Genomic DNA, 18,943 nt, shown 5'->3' with positions numbered 1-18,943 from the left:
AAATCAGATAACACCTTACTAGGTAGTTAAAATCGACATTACTGGGGGGCACCTGGGTGGCTCAGTTGGTTAAGTGCCTGACTCTTGATTTTGGTTCAGGGCATGATCTCAGGGTTGTGCGATTGAACCCTGCATCAGGCTCCACACTCCTGTGGGGAGTTTGCTTGAGATTCTTTCTCTCTTTCTTCCTTTGCCACTACCTCCCTAAAAGAAATAAATGAATCTTTAAAATTAACATTACCAGTAAAGGGCAGATGGTCATTGAGTTCCTCTAGAAGTGCTAACTTGGCAAGGACACAACATCACTTAGGTAGTGTTCTGGTTGGGATCCATTTCCTAAGGAACCATCATACAAACCCAGAATGAGTAATGTATTGTTTGGGACATAACAACTAATGAGATACCTGATTCCAGACAGGATTCTATGCTGGTGGGGAAAAAAGGCTGTAAAGAACATAATTAGGTCAATAGATAAAATTGGATCATGGATGGGAGTTTAGATAAAAGTATTAGTGTTAAATTTACTGAAGTTGATTACTGTACAGTGGCTATATAGGAGAATATTCCCATTCTTATGATATACACATTGATGTGTTTAGCAGCAAAGGGCCATGATACATGCAATTTTTAAATGTTTCAAAAAGATTATACATACACACACACCATAAGTGATAAAGCAAATGAGATAAATGTTAACAATAGGCAAAACTTGATCAAGGGCATATAAGTTGTCTTTGTACTATTACTCCTCACATTTATGTAGGTTTAAAATTACTTACAAAGATTTTAAAAAGTAGTTTTTAAAATCATGACCTATAAGGTCTTTTGTAGCCTAATCCCTACTAGATCTCTTATCTTCTAGCTGATATTTACTCTCCCCCTGCCTGGGACCTGAAGTATGCCCAACTTGTTCTAGGCTCAGGGATTTTATATCTGCTTTTCTCTTTGCCTGAAATGCTCTCACTGGGTCTTTCCAGGGCTGGTGCCCTCACATCACTGAGATTCAGGTCTCTGTTCAAATGACATCCCATTGGAGAGGCCTTTCCAGAAGTGCTGTGCGTTTCTTCTTTACCCTTATCACTAACTGAAATTGTTCAGTTTTTTAAAAAAGTTTTTATTTATTTATGTAAGAGAGAGAGTGAGGAGAGGGGCAGAGAGAAAGGGAGAGAGAAACTCTCAAGTGGACTCCATGCTGAGCGCAGAGCCCAACACAGGGCTCAATCATAACCCTGAGATCATGAACTGAGTCAAAATCAAAAGTCATACACTTAATTGACTGAACCACCCAGGCACCCTGTTCACTTTTTTATTGTGTGTTTTCTCCAGGTAAATGCACATTCCATCAGGACAGGGACTTTGTTTTGTCTACTACTGGGTCTTTGATGCCTAGAACAGCCATTCCATAAATATTTTTTGAATGAATAAATGAATGTCAAGGAATCTCTTTTATATTCACTATGGCCTTCACTTTATCTTTAGTGTTTCTGTCAGGTTGGCATTCATTTATGATTCCTCTAGGTGCTGGCCCTGGGTCTTTTGTACTTTAGCAGTGATATTGAAGAGTTTATGCCTGGAGTCAGATATCTCAGGTCTCTGCACTAGCTCTCTCATTCATCTGTCCTTGCCTTTGGGTGTGGTAGTGACCCCATAGATTTTTCTGGTGAAAGTGTAATGAGATAATGAATATAAAGTGTTTAGCACAGTGCCTAGCACACAGTAAAGAGTCAGTAAATACTTGCTACATTATTTTTATATTCACCTAGCATAAAGCCTTTGAGATCATAGGTATATAAGGAATATTGAATTGCCAAATGTAAGAATGCCATTCTTATCTCTTTTTGTTCTTTTATTTTGGAAAATGCTTCCTAATTTTGGAAGTGACATCTGGTTGCTATCTTTTGTTAGCAGAGAAACAAACAAGTCAAACATTTAAAACATTTTATGTGCTTATGTGTTAAATTTTTAAAACTTATTTTAGGAATTTATTTTATGATATTGTTTGCAAGATTCCAAATCTTAGATTTTTTATGTGTGTATATTGTTCTGATTACAATAGATTTTTCCACAGTGATTTAAAAGCATAATTTAACTAAACTATGTATTTAGGGGTGGCATTATCCTTTGTTTTCCAGTAAATTACAACAAATGCATAGCTCAGTTTACACCACCTTTAATGCTATTTTTTCCTTTGCTTGTTTTCTTCAGTAGAATCCCAATCCCAATAAGAACTCTTTTTAAAGAGAAAAGAACATCTATTTTATTTACTATTAGTCATATTCATATTATTTTTCAGTTCCAAATAAAGAAAGCATAGTTTCACATTGTGATTGATTGATTAAATTGATTTAGACAGAGCACGAGTGGAGGTGGTGAGGACAGAGAAAGACAAAGAGAAAGAATTTAAGCAGACACCTCATTGAGCACAGAGCCTGACATAGGGCTCAATCTCATGACTCTGAGATTGTAACCTAAGCCAAAACCAAGAGTCAGATGCTTAACCAACTGGGCCACCCAGAGGCCCCCATCAGTTGTGATTTAAAATTACTATTGGCATGTACTTTCAACCTTTTAGAGTGATTTTAATTTTTTTTGTTCTGGAGTGTGAATAATTTTTGATTAATTCAGTGGTGAATCTATATCTCTTTCCATACATTTAGGGTTTTATTTTGCTATTTATATTTTATATATTTTAAAAATTCTTCTTCATAAATATGAAATTTCTTTCCCTCCTATTTATGTGACCATTACTAATTCTGATTTGTAATAAATTATTAGTATACTTTTGTTTATTTTTGTCTGCATTACTGATATTTTAGGCCATTTGTTCTTTTTTTTTAAGTTTTTACTTAAATTCCAATTGGTTGACATACAGTGTAATACCAGTTTCAGAGTAGAATTTAGTAATTGAACACTTCCATACAAACCCGGTGCTCATCACAAGTGCTCTACCTAATCTCTATCACTCATCTCTCCCCACCCCCCATCTCCCCCCACCCCCTATCTCCCCCCCATCTCAGTTTGTTCTCTGATAGTTGTTAAGAATCTGTTTCTTGGTTTGCCTCTATCTCTCTCCTTCCTCTCTTTGCTCTTTTGTCTTGTTTCTTAAATTACACACATGACTGAAATCTTTGGTATTTGTCTTTCTTTGATTTATTTCCCTTAGCATAATACTCTCTAGCTCCATCTTTGTAGTTGCAAATAGCAATATTTCATTCTTTTCTATGGCTGAGTAAGATTCCATTATATATATATATAATATATATATATATTATATATATATATATCACACACACAGACATATATATATAATATAAAAAATATATAAAAAATATATATCACCCCCTCTTTATATTCTCATCATTTGGGCTCCTTCCATAATTTGGCTATTGGTGATAATGCTCTAATCTATAAATATTGGGGTGCATGGGTCCCTTCAAATTAGTATTTTTGTATTCTTTGGGTAACTACCTAGTAGTACAATTGCTGGATTGTAGGGTGGTTCTGTTTTTAACTTTTTGAGGACAATTCATACTGTTTTCCAGAGTGGCTGCACCAGTTTCCATTCCCATCAATAGTGCAAGAGAGTTCCTTTTTCTCCACATCCTCCCCAACACCCGTTGTTTCTTGTATTGTTGATTTTAGCTATTCTGACAGGTGTGACAGAGTTGAGGTGATATATCATTGTAATTTTGATCTGTATTTCTCTGATGAGTAATGTTGAGCATCCTTTCATATGTCTGTTGGCTCTCTGTATGCCTTTTTTGGAAAAATGCCTATTCATGTCTTCTGCTCATTTTTAAATTGGATTATTCATTTTTTGAGTGTTGAGTTTTCTAAGTTCTTTACAGATTTTCAGTACTAACCCTTTATCCTGTATGTCATTTGAAAATCTCCTCTCCCATTCCATAGGCTCCCTTTTAGTTTTGTTGATAGTTTCCTTCACTGTGTAGAAGCTTTTTATTTTGATGTAGTCCAAGAGTTTGTTTTTGCTTTTGCTTCTCTTGTCTCAGGAGACATATCTAGAAAGGAGTTGCTATGGCTGATGTCAAAGGTTACTGCCTCTCTCTGATAACTTCCCAGTTTCCCCTCCCTTAACCTATGATCTTCTCTGCTGTTTCTGTATTCCACATGAGTGAAACCATATGATAATTGTCCTCTGTCCTCTGATTGGCTTACTTTGCTCAGCATGGTGCCCTCTAGTTCCATCCACATAGATGTAAATGATGAAAAAATAAATACATAAGGATGTGGGTGTCAGGCTGAGATTAAGCCTTTACAGCTTCACCTCTTTGGCTTCATTGGCCTATTGATTTAAGATAGGAAGAAAGGCATCAGATTCAGGCAAGATGGTGGAGGAGTAGGTGCCTAAATTCACTTGGCCATACCAACTTACCTAGATTACTTTCAAATCATCCTGAAAAACCTACGAATTCGACCTGAGATTTAAAGAGAGAACATCTAGAACACTACAGAGAGAAGGGTTTTCACTTCTAACAAGAATCATTTAGGATGAAATTTGCTTAGGTCATGGTTGATATTCTTGATGCAGCCTGCTCACACAGCCAGTCTGCACTGAGCAAAATGACTAGAAAGAAGAACTCACCACAAAAGAAAGAATCAGAAACAGGAGGAAAAGTTGAGGGAAATAAATGACAGCCTCAGAAGGAAAAAGCTACATATAATTGGGGTTCCAGAGGGCGCTGAGAGGGACAGAGGGCCACAAAGCATATTTGAACAAATCATAGCTGAGAACTTCCCTAATTTGGGGAGGGAAACAGGCATTCAGATCCAAGAGATAGAGAGGTCCCCCCTAAAATCAACAAAACTGTTCAACCCCTCGGCATCTAATAGTGAAGCTTGCAAATTTCAAAGATAAAGAGAAAATCCTTAAAGCAGCAAGAGACAAGAGATCCTTAACCTTTATGGGGAGAATTTTAGGTTAACAGCAGACTTCTCCACAGAGACCTGGCAGGCCAGAAAGGGCTGGCAGGATATATTCAGGGCCCCAAATGAGAAGAACATGCAGCCAAGAATACTTGATCCAGCAAGGCTCTCATTCAGAATAGAAGGAGAGATAAAGAGCTTTCAAGATAGGCAGAAACTGAAAGAATACGTGACCACCAAACCAGCTCTGCAAGATATATTAAGGGGGATCCTGTAAAAGAAAGAGGAAGCCCTCACCCCAAAATCCACAAAAACAGGGACTGAATAGATATTATGATGACACTAAATTCATATCGTTCAATAACTCTGAACGTGAATGAGCTAAATGATCCCATCAAAAGACACAGAGCTTCAGACTAGATAAAAAAAAGCAAGACCCATCTATTTCCTGTCTACAAGAGACTCATTTTAGACCAAAGGATACCAACAGCCTGAAAATGAAAGGTTGGAGAACCATTTACCATTCAAATGGTCCTCAAAAGAAAGCTGGGTATCAATCCTCATATCAGATAAATTAAAGTTTATCCCAAAGGCTGTAGTAAGAGATGAAGAGGGACACTATATCATATTTAAAGGATCTATTCAACAAGAGGACCTAACAATCATGAATATTTATGCCCCTAATATGGGAGCTGCCAAGTATATCAATCAATTAGTAACCAAAGTAAAGACATATTTAGATAATACTACACTAATACTGAGAGACTTCAACACAGCTCTTTCTGCAAATGACAGATCTAAGCACAATATCACCAAAGAAACAAGAGCTTTAAATGATACACCGGACCAGATGGATTTCACAGATATTTACAGAACTTTACATCCAAATGCAACTGAATACACATTCTTCTCAAGTGCACGTGGAACTTTCTCCAGAATAGACCCACATACTGGGTCACAAATCAGGTCTCAACCAATACCAAAAGATTGGGATTGTCCCCTACATATTTTAACCATATTGCTTTGAAACGTGAACTGAATCACAAGAAGAAATTTGGAAGAAACTCAAACACGTGGAGGTTAAAGAGCATCTGCTAAAAGATGAATGGGTCAACCAGGAAATTAGACAAGAATTAAAAAGATTCATGGAAACTAATGAGAATGAAGATACAACTGTTCAAAATCTTTGGGATACAGCAAAAGCAATCCTAAGAGGGAAATACATCGCAATATAAGCATTCCTCAAAAAATTGGAAAAACTCAAATACACAAGCTAACCTTGCACCTAAAGGAGCTGGAGAAAGAACTGCAAATAAAACCTACACCCAGCAGAAGAAGAGAGTTAATAAAGATTCTAGCAGAACTCAATGAAATAGAGACCAGAAGACCTATAGAACAGATCAACAAAACCAGGAATTGGTTCTTTGAAAGAATTAATAAGATAGATAAACCATTAGCCAGCCGTATTAAAAAGAAAAGAGAAAAGACTAATTAATAAAATCACGATTGAAAAAAGAGAGATCATCACCAATACCAAGAAAATACAAACGATTTTAAAAACTTATTATGAGCAGCTATCTGCCAATAAATTAGGCAATCTAGAAGAAATGGATGCATTTCTGGAAATCCACAAACTACCAAAACTGGAACAGGAAGAAATAGAAAACCTGAACTGGCCAATAACCAGGGAGGAAATTGAAGCAGTCATCAAAAACCTCCCCAAATACAAAAGTCCAGGGCCAGATGGCTTCCCAGGGGAATTCTATCAACCGTTTAAAGAAGACACAGTATCTATTCCACTAAAGCTGTTCCGAAAGATAGAAAGGTACAGAATACTTCCCAACTTGTTTTATGAGGCCAGCATCACCTTAATTCCTATACCAGACAAAGACCATACCAAAAAAGGAGATTTATATCCAATATCCCTGATCAACACAGATCAAAAATTCCAACAAGATATTAGCCAATAGGATCCAACAGTACATTAAGAAGATTATTCACCACGACCAAGTGGGATTTATCCTTGGGATGCAAGGCTGGTTCAACACTCATAAGCAATCAACGTGATAGATCATATCAACAAGAGGAAAAACAAGAACCATATGATCCTCTCAAAAGATGCAGAGAAAGCATTTGACAAAATACAGCATCCATTCCTGATCAAAACTCTTGAGAGTGTAGGGATAGATGGAACATTCCTCAGCATCTTAAAAGCCATCTACGAAAAAGCCCACAGCAAAAATCATTCTCAATGGGGAAACATTGGGAGCCTTTCCCCTAAGATCAGGAACAAAACAGGGATGTCCACTCTCACCACTGCTATTCAACATAGCATAGAAGTCCTAGCCTCAGCAATCAGACAGCAAAAAGAAATAAAAGGCATTTAAATTGGCAAGGAGTCAAACTCTCCCCCTTCCAGATGACATGATACTGTACATAGAAAATGCAAAAGACTCCACCCCAAGACTGCTAGAACTCATACAGCAATTTGGTAAAATCAATGCCCAGAAATCGGTGGCATTTCTATACACTAACAATGGCACTGATGAAAGAGAAATTAAGGAGTAAATCCCATTTGCAATTGCACCCAAAAGCATAAGATACCTAGGAACAAACTTAACCAAGAGGGAAAGGATCTATACCCTAAAAACTACAGAACACTTTTGAAAGAAGTTGAGGAAGACACAAAGAGATGGAAAAATAGTCCATGCTCACGGATTGGAAGAATTAATATTGTGAAAATGTCAATGTTACCCAGGGCAACGTACACATTTAATGCAATCCCTATCAAAATACCATGGACTTTCTTCAGAGAGTTGGAACAAATCATCTTAAGATTTGTGTGGAATCAGAAAAAACCCTGAATAGCCAGGGGAATATTGAAAAAGCAAACCATAGCTGGGGGCATCACAATGCCGGATTTCAAGTTGTACTACAAAGCTGTGATCATCAAGATAGTATGGTACTGGCCCAAAAACAGACACATAGATCAATGGAACAGGATAGAGAATCGAAATGGCCCCTCAACTCTATGGTCAACTAATATTTACAAAGCAGGAAAGTCTATCCCCTGGAAAAAGGACAGTCTCTTCAATAAATGGTGCTGGGAAAATTGGATGGCCACGTGCAGAAGAATGAAACTAGACCATTCTCTTGCACCATACACAAAGATAAACTCAAAATGGATGAAAGATCTAAATGTGAGAAAGAATCCATCAAAATCCTAGAGAAGAACACAGGCAACACCCTTTTTGAATTTGGCCACAGTAACTTCTTGCAAGATACTTCTATGAAGGTGAGGGAAACAAAAGCAAAAATGAACTATTGGGACTTAAGATAAAAAGCTTCTGCATAGCAAAAGAGACAGTCAATAAAACTAAAGACAACCTACAGAATGGGAGAAGATATTTGCAAATGACCTATCAGATAAAGGGTTAGTATCCAAGAGATCTATAAAGAACTTATTAAACTCAACAGCAAAGAAACAAACAATCCAATCATGAAATGGGCAAAAGTCATGGACAGAAATTTTTCCAAAGAAGACATACACATGGCCAACAAGCACGAGAAAATGCTCTGCATCACTTGACATCAAGGAAATACAAATCAAAACCACTATGAGATACCACCTCACACCAGTGAGAATGGGTGAAAATTAACAAGACAGGAAACAACAAGTGTTGGAGAGGATGTGGAGAAAGGGAACCCTCTTGCACTGTTGGTGGGAATGTGAACTGGTAGAGCCACTCTGGAAAACTGTGTGGAGGTTCCTCAACAAGTTAAAAATAGATCTACCCTATGACCCAGCAATTGCACTGCTGGGGATTTACCCAAAGATACAGATGCAGTGAAAGACTGAGACACCTGCACCCCAATGTTTATAGCAGCAATGTTCACAGTAGCCAATCTGTGGAAGAAGCCTCGGTGTCCATTGAAAGATGAATGGATAAAGAAGATGTGGTCTATATATACAATGGGATATTACTCAGTCGTTAGAAATGATGAATACCCACCATTTGCTTCCACGTGGATAGAACTGGAGGATATTATGCTGAGTGAAGTAAGTCAATTGGAGAAGGACAAACATTATATGGTCTCAATCATTCAGAGAATATAAAAAATACTGAAACAGATTTTAGAGGAAGGGAGAGAAAATGAGTGGGGAAATATCAGAGAGGGTGACAGAACAGGAGAGACTCCTAACTCTGGGAAATGAACAAGGGGTAGTGGAAGTGGAGGTGGGCAGGGGCATGGGATGATTGGGTGACAGGCACTGAGGAGGGCACTTAACAGGATGAGCACTGGGTTTATGCTATATGTTGGCAAATCGAACTCCAGTAAAAAATACACACACACAAAATAAATTTGCCCAGTTGCCCCAACAACAACAACAAAAGGGTACTCCATGTGATGTCTTCTAGGATTTTTATGACTTTACATATCACGATTAGGTCTTTCATCCATTTTGAATTTATTTTTGTGTATGGTGTAAGAGAGTGGCCCAGTTTCATTCTTCTGTGTTGCTATCCAGTTTTCCCAACACCATTTGTTGATGGGGCTGTCTTTTTCCTCTTGGACATTCTTTCTTCTTTTATTGAGTTGACCATACATTTGTGGGTCCATTTCTGGGTTTTCTCTTTTGTTCTATATGTCTATTTTTGTGTCAGTACCATACTGTCTTGATGATTACAGCTTTGTAATATAACTTAAAGTCTGGAATTGTGATGCTTCCAGGCTTCCTTTTCTTTTTCAAGATACTTTGGCTATTTGAGGTCCTCTGTGGTTCCATACAGATTTTAAGATTGTTCTAGCTCTGTAAAAATGCTAGTGGTATTTTGATAGGGATTGCATTAAATGTGCATATTGCTTTGGGTGGTAGAGAAATTTTAACAATATTTGTTCTTCTGATCCATGAACATATAATGTTTACCCATTTCTTTGTGTCATCTTCAATTTCTTTCATAAGTTTTCTATAGTTTTCAGAGTACAGATATTTTACCTCTTTGGTTAGGTTTATTCCTAGGTATCTTACTGTTTTTGGTGCAATTTTTTTAAAAGATTTTATTTATTCATTTATGAGAGACCCAGAGAGAGAGAGAGAGAGAGAGAGAGAGGGAGAGAGAGGGAGGCAGACACACAGGCAGAGGGCGAAGCAGGCTCCATGCAGGGAGCCTGACCTGGGACTCGATCCCAGGTCTCCAGGATCATGGCCTGAGCCAAAGGCAGACACTTAACTGATCACCCACCCAGGTGTCCCTTTTGGTGCAATTTTAAATGAGATTGATCCCTTAATTTCTTCTGCTGCTTCATTGCTGGTGTATAGGAATACAGCAGATTTCTATATGTTGATTTTGTATCCTGAGATTTTACTGAATTTATTGATCAGTTATGGCATTTTTTGGTGGAGCCTTTTGGGTTTTTACATATAGTATCATGTCATCTGTAAATAGTGAAAGTTTGACTTCTTACTTGCTGATTTAGATGTCTTTTATTTCTTTTTTGTTGTTTGCTGAGGCTAGGACTACTGGTACTATGTTAAATAACAGTGATTAGAGTGGACATCTCTGTCTTGTTCTTGACCATAAAGGAAAGTATCATAGAAAATCTCCAGAAACAATGACAAAACAATAATAAAATGGCAGTAAATACACATTTATCAATAATTACTTTGAATATAAATAGACTAAATGCTCCAGTCAAAAGACATAGGGTACTAGAATGTGTAAAAATAAAACAAAACAAAATAGATCTATCTATATGATGCCTACAAAAGACTTAGTACAAACTTCCTAAAGACACTTGCAGATTGAAAGTGAGGAGGTGGGGAAGTGTTTATCATGTAAGTGGATGTCAAAAGAAAGCCAGAGTAGCAGTACTTATATTGGACAAACTAGACTTTAAAAGAAAGACTGTAAAAAGAGCCAAAGAAGGACATCGTGTACTCATAAAGGGGCAACCCAACAAGAACATCTAACAATTGTAAATATTTATGCATCCCACACTGGAGTACCCAAATATATAAAAGAGTAACAAACATAAAGGAACTATAAAAATAAAAGAATAGTAGGGGGCTTTAACACCCTACTTACATAAATGGACAGATCATCTAAGTGGAAAATTAACAAGGAAACAATGGCTTTGAGTGATACACTGGACCAGATGAACTTAATAAATGAATGAATTCAGTAGAATACATGTTATTTTAAGTGCCCATGGAACATTTTTCAGAATAGATCACATACTAGGTCACAAAACAGGCTTCAATAAATACAAAAAGATTGAAATCATACTATATACCTTTTTTGACCATAACACTATGAAACTAGAAGTTAACCACAAGAAAAAATTTGGAAAGATCACAAATACATGAAAATTAAACAACATGATACTAAACAATGAATAGATCAACCTGGAAATCAAAGAAGAAATAATAAATACATGGAAACAAATGAAAATGAAAACAGGATGGCCCAGAACATTTGGGAAGTATATAGCAATACAGGCCTACCTCAGGAAACAAGAAAAACTCAAACTTTACACCTAAAAGACCTAGAAAAGAATAACAAATGAAGGCTAAAGCCAGCAGAATGAGGGAATAATAAAGATTAGAGTGGAAATAAGAGATATAGAAACTAAAAAAGCAATAATATAGATCAATGAAACCAGGAGCTAGTTCACTGAAAAACTTAATGAAATTGATAAATCTCTAGCAGATATAAAAGAGAAAGGACCCAAATAAATATAATCATGAATGAGAGAAGAGAGATCACAACCGACACCATAGAAATACAAGCAATTATAAGAGAATATTATGAAAAACTTATATGCCAAAAAATTGGACAACCTGGAAGAAATGGAAAAATTCCTAGAAACATATAAACATCCAAAAATGTAAACAGGAAGAAATAGAAAACTTGAACAGACTGATAACCAGAAAAGAAATTGAGTCAGTAACCAAAAACTCCTAACAAACAAAAGTCCACGGTCAGATGGCTTCACAGTGAATTATTATTTATTTTACTTTTAAGTAATCTCTATACCCAATGTGTACACCCAATGTGGGGCTTGAATTCATAGCCCTGAAATCGAGTCACACTTTCCACCAACTAAACCAGCCAGATGCCCCTTCACAGGCAAATTCTACCAAACATTTAAAGAAGAGTTCATGCTTATTCTTCTCTAACTACCACGAAAAATACAGAAAGAAGGAAAACTTTCAAATTCATTAGCCTGATACCAAAACTGGATAGAGACTCTACTTAAAAAGAGAACTACAGGGATGCCTGAATGACTCAGTGGTTGAGCATCTGCATTCGGCTCAGGGCATGATCCTGGGGCCCTAGGATCTTGTCCTGTATCTGGCTTCCTGCAATGAGCCTGCTTTTCCTCTGCCTATGTCTCTGCCTCTCTCTGTGTGTCTCTAATGAATAAATAGATAAAATATATATAAAAAAAAGAACTACAGGTCAGTATCCACGATGAAGATGGATACATAAATTCTCAATAAAATACTGGAAAACCAAATCTAACAGTACATTAAAAAAATCATTCACCATGATGAAGTGGTATTTATTCCTCAGTTGCATGGGTGGTTCGATATTCACAAATGAATCAATATGATATACCACATTAATCAAATAAAGGATAAGAACCATATGATAATTTTAATAAATGCAGAAAAAGCATTTGACATCCATCCATTCATTATAAAAACCCTCAACAAAGTAGATTTAGAGGGAATACACCTCAACATAATAAAGGTTATCTATGAAAAACCCATAGCCAACATCACACTCAATGAGGAAAAACTGAGACCTTTTCCATTTGTTCTTTTTAAGGCTTTTTTTTTAAAGGCTTTTTGTTTTTTTGATCATACATTTTTATTGTTAGAAAACATAAGAAGTTTTAATATCTTGTGTTGCATATGTTATGGTACATATGCTTAAATCTGTAAGGACTTGGTCTAAAGATGGTTAAAAATAATTTAAGATAAGAATCTGTACCCATTAGATTATTCTAATTTTTATTCTAAGTTAGAATTTTATTCTAAGTTAGATGTATGATGAAAGATTTCACCCCCATTATCCATTTTAGAATGCGTTGATACAAATAGATTTTTAAGGATATAAAGATCCAACTTCAGTTTTAGTAAATGTCAAGAGCTGGATAAGGTATTGTACACTGTGAGTATTCTGATAGCTACACTAGCAAAGTCAACACTCAGATTCGGTCTGTGAACTCATGGAATTTGATATGGGCCCCTCATGTTTGTTTTGAGGATCTAATAGGGTAATATGTTGAAGCTGCTGGTATACTGTTTCCCCTGTATTTGAGAAATTTACCTTGATTAATAGTTCCTGATTTTAAAAACATTTCCTGGCTAGTGTTATGGGCTGAAATGTATCCCTCCAAAACTCATCTGTTGGAGACTGAATGTGCCTGTATTTGGAGATAAGACTTTCGAAGAGGTGATTAAGTTAAAATGAGGCCATTGGAGCCCTAATCCAATATGGCTGATGTTCTCACAAAAAGAGGAGATTAGAATATACAGAGAGACAACAGGAGTGTGCATGCACAGAGGAAAGACCTTATGAGGACACAGCAAAATGGCAGCCATCTGCAAGCTAAGGAGAGAGGCCTTAGAAGAAATCAAACCTGTTGAGACTTTGATCTTAGACTTCTAGCTTCTAGAACTGTGAGAGAATACATTTCTGTTGTGTGGGCCACTCAGTCATTGGTTCTTTCCTATGGCAACCCTAACAAACTAATACACAGTGTCTCTCAATAATTCTCTTTGTTTCACAAAGAGGTTTTTCAGTTTTAATGGTTGTTGAAAAGTTTTTTCATTCCCCAAATTTTGTCAATCAGGGAAGAGCAGTCTCTCAGCAGCACACACATGCCTGAAACAGAGGACAAAGATAGACTTTTAAAATGTGTGGGCTATTAATGTTCTTTATTTAACCTACATTCTGTTATCCCCTTGTCCAATATGATGAGATTATTCTCATTTAAATGAGACTTAAGGCTAGAAAGTATATTAAAAAGTTCATTATATAATAAAGTGAGAATAGTACGTTCCGAAATATGTTCAATCTTTTCTGGATTACCCTACAGAGGATATCCTACTTTAAAAAATGGAATACAAGATAATGGGAGAGACTGTAGAAAGACTTAATATTCTAAAATTTTACCTGTTTTAGGCAATTAACAAAGTCTGAGATTCAAGCCACAATCCACAACAATTTTTTTCTACTCTATCATATGAGCATTATTATTATTCAAAGTACATAACCCCAGTTTTATCAAGTGAGTTTACTTGATGGACTAAGTTCTAAATATATACTTTAATATTTTTTCAGAGATTCAATTCTTTTTTTTTTTTTTAAGATTTTATTTATTTATTTGACAGAGAGAGAGAGAGAGGGAGAGAGCACACAAGCAAGGAGAGAAGCAGAGAGAGAGAAAGAAGCAGTCTCCCTGCTGAGCAGGGAGCCTCATTTGGGGCTTGATCCCAGAACTCCGGGGATCATCACCTGAGCCCAAGGCAGACGCTTCCAAGAGCCCTGAGATTCAATTTTTTAAAATGGTTGTTTATAATACAGTTTAAAATCTGAATCTGAAAGTGTAAGTCAGCCATTATTATTCTTCTGGTATCTTTATTTGGTTAATTATGTTATTTACTTCTAAGCAGCCTGTGGAATTTACAGAGGAAGCATGGGTAACCTTGCTATTTCCTTAGAAGCAAATGGAAATGCTTGACAACTTTGAGCTTTGAGTCATATGCAATACTTTCAATGAGCCTTTCAAGTTCTCATTTTAGAAGCAAATGAGCCAATTTCTCTGAGAGATTAACTTGATTAATAACAGTCCAGTAAACAAAAAGGTAGAAGGGGCTAGGACTGGGAACCTAATGAGAGATGGGAGCCAGGGTTGGGTAGGAGAGTGTGGAGATTTGTGGGGAAAGAGAGATTAGGGTAAAGAAGCAGACCAACAGACCAAGAGAGTATTTGCTTTAATTTTTTTGATGGCTTATTTCTAGCTCCATGTCCTTTGAGGCTCACTGTATTTGAACTAGTTTAAATAATGTTTATTACTTGCCCCTAACTTAACTTTGATTAAAACAAACACAAAAAATTAGGGCAAAGAATTACTTATAGAAATAAGGTATGTTCAAGAGAGGGCATTTCTGAAAGTAATCAAAACTTCTTGAAGAGAATTAGACATGAATAAAAAATTCTAGAACTATATCACACTATGAGGCCAATATATGTGAAACTATAAACAATACTGTTGTTTTGAAAGAAGTTCTTTCACTGAAATATTTTCAGGGTCAGCAGTTAGCAATTTTGGAAATTTCTTGCAGCATATCAGAAATTTTAACCAACTGCTGAAAACTTGGTTAGTATTTTTAATGTCTCCTTTTTTGGTATTTTATAGCTCCTTAACTGGAGATGTCTGAGAGTAGGAAAATGTACTCATAATATTATGGAAGAGACAAAAGCTTTTGTCTATCTATTCTCAGAGATGATCTTGTCACACAGCCAAGTAAAGGAAAAGTCATATATTACTTTCAGCCTGTACTTAAGCATTATGGTTATGGTTGATTCATCTATTGGCCCTGATATATTTCAGTGATATTTGTGGTATATTTATTTACCTTTGGTGTTATTGAGTGCCAGAATTTTGTGGAAAGAGTGCAATTCAGAACTCTGTGTGAAAATATGTTTTGTTATTGCCTACTCATACAATTTAATAAAAGAGAGCTACATCAATATATTGAGTGGGTTAACTAGCCATTTCTAATGGAATTTAATGAGAAGAAGGAAAGAAAACAGTATCAGCATGGATGAGGATTTGAGAATGATTTCAAAACAAGAGTTCAAAGGTTAGGGGTAGTAAGGTAGATAATGCTCAGCCATTGATAAAGGCCTTTCTTCCTCTCTCTCTAGCCTAAGGACTCCCATTTTTGCAGAAAATCCCCCATGGGAATATGCTAATAATCTTAAAGTGTATTATGAAATTCTTAGAATATTGTAGATTTTTATGATACTAAATTTAAAGAAGAAATCATATCTTCAGGAGAATGAAAAAGGACATTATATGTGAAAGTCTCTATCTCAGTATCTGCTATGTGGAAGGTGTTCCACAAAAGGATTTATAATTTGAGAGAAGGTGTCACTAATTCAAGAGCCTGGGCATCATTGTTCTGTGATTTCAGTAGATGATCCTTAAACCTGAATATTGAATTAATGGGACTTTGGGAAAGAGAACTGAAACTTCATCAGAGATCCTTGACCATTGATCATTGCAGAAATTCAGGATTATCTGATCATCTACGTGATTGAAGTTTTCGTATAATAGTTATTTTCGTGGGTTAATGGATAGGAGTTTGTTATTAACAGATCCTTGTTGATTTGGTAGTGTTTGGGGGAGGAAGATATTTATTCTACCCTTCTTCTGGTTAGTCTAAGAATTAAATTCACATGACACAGATCAACAGATGAAAATAAAATTTAATTGCATATGTATAGTGAATCCACATAAACATGAGAGATTCCAAAGATAGGCAAAAGGCAGTATATATTGTCACCCAGAGCAAAGGAGAAGGGAGTACAGGTTTGGGATTTCCAAAGGAAGGAAGATAATTCACAGATGATGAAAAAAAGTAAATGTTTGATAAATGAATATTTTCTGGGCCATACAGAAACAATGGGACACAGAGAGAATTTTAACAAGTGAACTTTGCTGAGTTCCTCCTTGTCTACCACACCTAGTTCTTATAATACTATAGTTATCTGTGGTGATAGCTCCTTTCCTGGAGCAGGTCTTCTATTTAAATTTTTTTAGCTAGTTAGTGGGAAGGTCAAAGGTTTTTCCTAAATTTTCTGGTTTGTTTGTTTTTAAATCAGACCCAAATAATCCACATGCCAAAGACACATTTTGGGGTGGCAAATTTTGCTCCTCTGAAGTAGCAAGAATTCTCTGAAATTGTTTCTCTAGTCTCTGTCAATGGTAAATTTACTGTATGATGAAAAAAAAATGTGTCCATGTGTTAGGGAGCTCCTGCTCTTGCTGATTCTTTGAAAGAAGGAAACTATAAAACTTAAGCCTAACGTACCCCAGGCTAAAATGTGAACTCTTCATCCTGATATAAAAGGTCCTTCATGATCCAGCTCTTTTTCTGCCCCATCTACCCTAAAAGTTTGGGTCTCGCAGACAGATTGACATAATCTCTGGTGGCTCTCTGGAAACCCAGTTATCTCTCTTGCATCCATGCTCCCTCTCACTGAAATGACATTTCTTTTGTCTGTTCTTTCAGAGTCATCTCAACATCCCTGGGCAGACTTTCTTGACTCTTATAGTCTGCAATCCCTTTTATAGGCATCATTTCATTTGATCCTCATAGCAATGCGTGATTTAGGAAGGACAGTTATTAGTCAAGAGCATTCCCATTGGGAAAGCAGATCAAGAAAGGCAAGTTGCCCAAGGCCATAAAGCTTATAAATGATGGAAACATGACCGGTGCTCAGATCTTCTCACACTAACTCTAATGTTTTATTCCCATATTTCACATTGATTTTGGAAGAGTGAGGCCAGGATAGAATTTACTTCTAGTTTTAGCTGCTGCAGTTGGCAAGGCTAATAAGACCAAGCAATTTTTGGGTGAGAATGAGGGGCAATTTCCTGAGGAATATTGTGTTTTGCTTTATGAATGAATACACATTTATTTTGAGTTCAATAGTTATCCTCTAGTATAAATGTGGTTTAAAAATGAATATCTATTCACAGACTTCTTTATAAGTCTTTTGGATTAGGGAGTTGCCTATATTAAGATTTAATCATACCTACCCAGATCAGAAGTCAGCAGAACCCAATTCCTAGAGGAACAAGTTGTAATGTTGCCCTTTCCCTCTCTCCTACATGTAAGGGCTCTGCTTACATAGTGATTGCTTCATTGCTACTGGGCAAAGCTTTATGAGATTATAGTCAATTTGTCAGAGAAACTGACTTTCCTTGGGAAGTTAAATTTTTATATTTAACTCACAATTATTTATCATTATTATGAGTAAACGTACTATTTATTTTTTAAAGTTCTTATTTAAATTCTAATTAGTTAACATACAGTGTATAATTAATTTCAGATGTACAATTTAGTTATTAAACACTTATATACAACACCTAGTGCTCATTACAAGTGCACTTCTTAATCCCCATTGCCTATTTAACCCATCCTTATTTTTTATGTTTGTTTGTTTGTTAAGATTTATTTATTTATTTTAGAGAGAGAGAGGGAGAGAGAGAGAGACAGAGCATAAGTGCAAGGGGTAGAGGGACAGGGGAGACAATCTCAAGCAAACTCTGCACTGAGCATGGAGCCTGATGTAGGGCTTGATTTCACCATCCTGAGATCATGATCTGAGCTGAAACCAATAGTCAGATGCTCAACACAACTGTGCCACCTAGGAGCCCCTATTATGTTTTTCTTAATTCAATTTTGCTTTTGTGTTTTCTCTCTCCAAATATCTCTTCTCCTCTTTGCCTAGTTTGCATTTTTAAATGCTCATGGACATCTTTTCTATTAAGTCTTTTCTGAGACATTTAACATCCCTAGGATTTTATACCATCAATCAGTCTCTCCATGTTTGGACACATTTTTGTTTTTATGAACTTGCTTTAGATTCTCTTTAAAAATACTAAAAAAAATATCTTGGGCACAATTTCATCAGTCAGATGCAAGAGTAAAGAATAGAGGGATCCTTTTCCTTATTTTCCTTAGTTTTAATTCAATGCTGATTTTACTGCTAATTTGGGTTATTTATGCCCAAGGGCCATAAATTTCCCAGGATGCTCCTTATACTCTCTTTTCATGGACAAGATGAGGAAAAGGTTAAGGTTTGTTGATAGGTGTTTTGCTTTGGGATTCAACAGAAGTTGGCTGGACTAAAACTTCAAATTGTATCCATTAGAGACTGCAACAGAGGTCAAAGTCCTGGCAAACAGTTTTCAACAAAGAGTTCAAGATGAAGTACCTACAAGTCCCTTTAAATGGGCAGAGAGT

The sequence above is a fragment of the Canis lupus genome, chromosome 7 (assembly GCF_048164855.1).
Source record: "Canis lupus baileyi chromosome 7, mCanLup2.hap1, whole genome shotgun sequence".
NCBI classification, from domain to species: domain Eukaryota; kingdom Metazoa; phylum Chordata; class Mammalia; order Carnivora; family Canidae; genus Canis; species Canis lupus.
This window is presented reverse-complemented; position numbering follows the sequence as displayed.